The 6,000-nt window shown below is 34.8% G+C and overlaps 1 protein-coding gene across 5 annotated transcripts in view; it reads right to left on the bottom strand.

Moving 5' to 3' along the window:
- Positions 1–6,000, bottom strand: part of Brinp3 (BMP/retinoic acid inducible neural specific 3) — a 474,563-nt gene that overhangs the window by 1,630 nt on the left and 466,933 nt on the right. The gene's annotated exons all lie outside the window — the stretch shown is intronic.

Here is a 6,000-nt window from a genome sequence, read left to right as displayed (position 1 = left end):
TCTGGAAGCTGGTATACCACCTTTTGTAACATGTGATACCTTCTCAAGAAACTGCCTGGTACCCCTAATTAGTGTTCATGTTAACTTATTGTAAATATAATAATTAGGTCAGTTATTGTTTTGAAAGTATAAACAACAACAGGAAATAAAACAAGTTTGACATTAACTAGAAGCAAAGTATGTAAATAGTTGTTATCTGTTCATTCATGCTTAGTTTCATAGAACACTATAATTGCAGGAAGACTGAGTATATACTTCCACTGAATGGAAGTTGAAAAAATTCCATCTAATGATGTGTTTAGATTCTAACGTTCTACCAACATTGAAAGTACATAGGAAGGAAAATATTAAAACATGTTTGAATTTACTCTTACAAGACACTCAGGAAAAGAACTGACCATAGTTCATGAAATCCAGCAAGAAATGTCAGTAAGGACTGTGTGTTAGTTTAATTGGTTTCGTTTTAGTCATTAAGTTTTCTATTAGCAGTTAATCTTGATGCCCATCTTTACTTGCCATCCTACACTGTTCAAACTCTCAGTATAATAATGAAGGGGCAGTGGTGGCCTTGCAATCAGGTAAAACCTTCTTTTTTACAACATGGTATTTCATACTGAGTGATCATGGGAACATTTCTGAGGATGCTGTAACATGCAGTGTATACCAAATTGACGTCGTCTGAAAAAGAAATGAGATACCACTGTAAATATGTATTTAGACTTTCTAAGATGTCTGCTTGAAAATTTGAATTGATATTTGGTATTCTTATGTGTTTCATGTTGGTGTTCATATTCAGTAAAAAATCATTTTTTTGCAACAAACTGATAAAAATACACAAAACAATCAATAAAATGAAAACTATCCAGAACCAGTATTTACATTAAATGCCAATCTTTGTTTTCTACCAAACCTCCCCCTACAATATTTAACACTTTTAAAAAAGGTTCCTTTTACCCTGTTTGTACAAATAAATTAATTTACTGTACTTTTCTTCATGGTAATATATGCTTCTTACCATCTTATAACATGTATGTACCTGCCTATTCTGAAATTATCTCACCAGTATAGTAGTCGTCCATACCCTTCCCTTTATGGTTTTTAATACTCTATTTTTATTTTATCTGTATGCGTGCATTGCCTGCATGTAGGTAAGTGCATCTGTCTTGTGCAATGCCCATGGAGGACAGAAGAGGCTATTGGATCGCCTGGAACTGGAGTTACAGACAGTTGTTAGCTGCGATGTGGGTGCTGGGATTCGAACCCAGGCCTTCTGCAAGAGCAGCCAGTGTTCTTCACTGCTGAGCCATCTCTCCAGCTCCTTCCCTTTATGGGTTGTTCACAGGTACATATCAATTGCTCGGTAAAATGCTAGGAGAACAAACGCCTCTAGCATTTTTAGGTTTTAATGAAATCCTTGTTAAATATATTTCTAAGTGAAATGTACAATTTAAATTGAACTTTGGATAGAATTGGGAAGTCCTAGCTACTAAGTTACAAGCACTAGAGTTATAAAACATACACTTAGACATGTCCACAACTAAGTGTATAAAAACATTTTAGCCATTTCTCCATTTTACACAATTATATCTTAATGATCCTGAGAAAAGAAATGAAAAACAGAAAAACAAAATGAAACAAAACAAAATGGACTTCTCTTATTTCTCATATCAAAAAAGAAAACAAAACAGAAAACCCAACCTGAACCAAAACTAACTATAATCCTAAAATTTTTAGATTTATGTTGTGGATTAAAAGTTCTTCCAAAGATTATTATTTTGGAAACACAGTGCAAAGTAGCAATGCTGGGCAGTGGGTTCTAATGGGAAGTTTTCAGGTCATTGGTGTATGCCATCCTGAATCAAGTAATTCCATTATCACCTAGAGTACATCACTTATAAAAGGACACCTTTATCCCCGGGTGCTGTCTCTCATCCATTGTTTCATGGACTACCATAGAGTGACAGTGTAAAAAAAAAAAAACAATAAAACTCTGCCAATAGCCTTGTCCCCAGATCTTGAAGTCATGTCCTCTAGAATTGTATGCCAATGAATTTATTTTCATTATATATTTTCCAGTCTGTATTATTCTGTTTTAGTAGCCCCAAATGAACTAAGAAAAGTAATTTCTGAGTTTCTCAAGACATTTATGATAAATTCTCTGAAAAGCTTGCCCAGAAGTATGCCCACGTGTTATAAATTAAAATCAGGAGTCTCCATGAAATAAGATATGAGACTAGAGGCGGTTTGTGACGTGTCTAATCCAGCCAATGTTTTCTCGGTTCCTTCCCTCTACTTTGCTCCATGCCTTTCATTTATTTTCTTTCTTCTTTCCTTTAACCCCTCCTCCTCGCTCTATCTTTCATTTTTCTCTTTCCTTCCCGGTCCTATACTTCTTGTTAGCTTCTTCACTAGTTCCATTCATGTTTGTCTAACATATAAAGCTTACAACCCATCTGGATTGAAAGTCATATTTTCTTCTCTGAAACCAAAGCATACAGTCTTAGAGCCAAATAGTCTCTCACTGTAAACTCTAATGATGTTTTGGAATCAAAAGGACAAGACAAGAAGAAAAAGAAATAAATAGGCCTAAGGCTAAAGAGGCAGATCACAAAACTAGGACACTGCAGCAAGAACTGTTTGGACACTTTGAAAAAGCAATTTCTTTCCTGACTTTCAGACTTTCCTGGCCCTTTCTTTGGGTTCAGCTTTTTGTGTTTCAGCTTGTCATGTGCAAATACTGATAGCACAGCACTTAGTCCAAGCCCTGGCACCTGCGGCAATGGAGCTGTGGGAGGAGTCTCTTCCTTGCTTCTTCTCCTTTCAGCCAGCTACCCACTTCTGGGCTGCTTTGCTCTGCTTCTCAAAGCAAGGATGTATGTCTCAAGGAAGACAAAATTCGATAATCTTTGTCTTTTTCTCAGTGAATCTTGGTGCAAGCAGCAGACAGCAGTACAGACTAAGCCAGTTTCAATGTTGCATAGTGGATTTTTCATGTACTCTGAAGTGTACACTTTTAATTTGTCCAAAACTAAGTAAAATCTAGTTTTTATCACTTTATTTTGTGACTTAAATTTTTTTTGAAGATAAATAGCTCAAAATTCCAGGTGTATTTTATGTTTTGTTTTCTAACAAAATAACACTGCCTTTTACTGATATACCCCCCCACACACACACACACTCTGTGTGTGAGATATGAAGAGAGACAAATCTCCTTGGTTCTAACAAACTAAGCTTTACTAGGGTTAAGATTTAAGAATTTAACAATGAAAGCTTTGCTGCTATTTGGGTTAAACTTAGACAGGACCTCTGAAGCTTTTTAATCAACATTTACTTATAAGAATAGTTCATAGAATAAAGGAAGGTTGAAATTATGGAAGAAAAGAGGGAAGAGGAATGCAGGAGAAATAAATTATGGGAAGGAAACTATGAATTATGGAAAACCAGAGAGTCTAGAAGATAGATATAGGCAAAGAACAACAAGTCTAATGAGTTCATAAACACACCAGTGTAGACATTCTGTAAGAATTCCTGGAATTAGGAATAGTTTGTCAAATTATTCAATCTATAAATACTGTGTTTTACAAAAAAGAGGCCACATGAATTTTATGTATGTAAATTTAAAACAAACCAAAAAACCATTTAGGGATCCTTCAATATGAGTTAACTGTCAAATAGAAACCAAGAGAATGTGTTCTTATTAAACCCTACTAGTCCTATATAAATATTGTACAATGAGACCTACCCAGAAGATGGCCCAGATATGGATACAGAAATTAAAAGAACAATGATAAGTAAAATCAATGAATTCAAGCAGTTTAAACAACATACAAATAGCAACAAATTCAGAGCGAATAGGAGTCAACTCCCAAGTAAAGCTCAAGAAAACCTAGATAGACAGCTGAGTGACATGACAAAGACAACACAGGGTTTGAAATGTGAATCAGCACAGAGTAAGAAATGAGCAAAACTCAAGCTAGGATGACGATGGAATTGAAAAACTCAGTAACCCTATGAGAAAATTACAGCTGAATGGGCTAAGTGCAGACAGAATATCAGGGTTTTAAGATTTAATTAAAGATTATGAAGAAATTAAAAAACAAAAAAGACATATGAAAGATATAAGCAGTAGGAACTCTGGGAAACCATGAATAGTCCAAATCTATGAATTATAGGCATAGAAGAAGGAGATCAATGGCACAGGCCAGATCTCTTGTAGAATTTAAATTAAATTAAAACTTCCCTAAAATATAGAAAGTTATACCACAATGAAATTCATACAAAAACACACAGAACACCAAATAGATAAGACCAGAAAAGAAGTCCCTGGAATATCATATTTAAAACACTAAATATACAGAACAAAGAGAGCTCATTAAAAACTGTAAGAGAAAAACTCACAATCCTATATAACTGAAAACCCATCAAAATAGCCACTGACTTTTCAATGGAAACTCTCCAATCAAAGATACAGGTTAGTTGAATGAATTAAAAATCAAAATCTGGAGCTGTAGAGATGGCTTGGAGGTTACATGCACTCATTGTGCTTGCAGAAGACCTGAGTTTGGCTCCAAGTACCTCCATGGCGGTTAACAACTATCCGTAACTCTAGTTCCATGGTATCTGACTACCTCTTCAGCCTCTGTGGGCATTGTACATGCTGATGGACTTAACACCTGCAGGCCAAACACTCATACAAATAAAATAAAAATAAATTAAAAAATAAATTTAAAGTGAAGCCAAACTCATCTCTCTGTTGCCTCCAACAAAATGAAAGGCTGGAAAAAATTATCCCAAGTAAATGGGACCAATAAATAAGCAGGCATTTCTTTCCCAATATCTCACAAAATAGACACCAAAATAAAGCTAATCAAATGAGATAAAGAAGAGTACTTCATTCTGTTTCATGGAACAATTAACCAAGAATACATTATTGCCCCAAATATATATGCAGCAAACTCTGGCACACCAATCTTCATAAAAAGAGTACTACTGGGCTTCAAGACACAGATTAACCCCAGCTTGTTAATATGAAGTGACTTCAATATCACACTTTCTCTAACAGACAAATCATCTAAACAAAAATTAATAGAAAAGCATCAAAATTAAATGATGTCATATATCAAATGAACCTAAGAGGCACCTATAGAATATTCTAAACACCAAATAATGTACATAAGTTGCTCTAAGAGAGACCACATACTCATAAGAGAGACACAAATATCAGTAAGTACAGAAAAATTTAAATTATTCTGTGTATCCTAGCTGATCACAATGCAATAAACTTATAATCAACAGAAAGAATATCTAGTAATTGCATGTATACACAAAGATTAAATAACGCACTACTGAATGATGAATGGATCAAAGAAGAAATCAAGAAAAAATAATTTTTTAATTCTTGGAAATAATTAAAAATTATTTTGCACCATTATTTAGACTCTATTCAAAGATTCAGATATGTTTCTATGTGACAGGTCCTGAATCCCTCAAAAATTTATGGAAATAGCATTGCTCAAATTCAGAATATGTGTGCTAGATGCTAACAGTTTGCACTGAGGAACATATGTTGATACAAAAGCAATTACCTTCTCTCACAGTTAAATCCTCTCGGAGCACTAAGAATCTTATTTCAAAGGTCCCCGTTCCAGCCTTCCAATCCTTTATTGCTTTCCAAATATGTGCACTGTGGATCCAAATTTTTAAATCTAAACAATATAATTTCAGTATCTCTTTGAAATTAAGGATTATTCTTTGGGGAAGACCATTTCATTTTAGCTTTCATAGATTTCTTCTTCTCAGACCTTAACACCTTAAACTAAATATAAATTTTAGGGATTAAACACCCACAGCCATTTAAACAATCATAAGCTGATTACTGGCTCAGTCACACACTAATCAGACCAGAGAGCGTCTCGTCACTCTGCCTTTCCTCACCCTGCTGCTCTGGACACTTCAGCCTTGGCAGTGATGCCCGAGGCTCGGGCTGACACCCTCGACACA

This window comes from Nannospalax galili, unplaced genomic scaffold (genome assembly GCF_000622305.1).
Source record: "Nannospalax galili isolate Female #2095 unplaced genomic scaffold, S.galili_v1.0 scaffold227, whole genome shotgun sequence".
Lineage (NCBI taxonomy): Eukaryota > Metazoa > Chordata > Mammalia > Rodentia > Spalacidae > Nannospalax > Nannospalax galili.
Note: the sequence above shows the minus strand (reverse complement) of the source record. Positions and strands in the feature narration are given on the sequence as shown.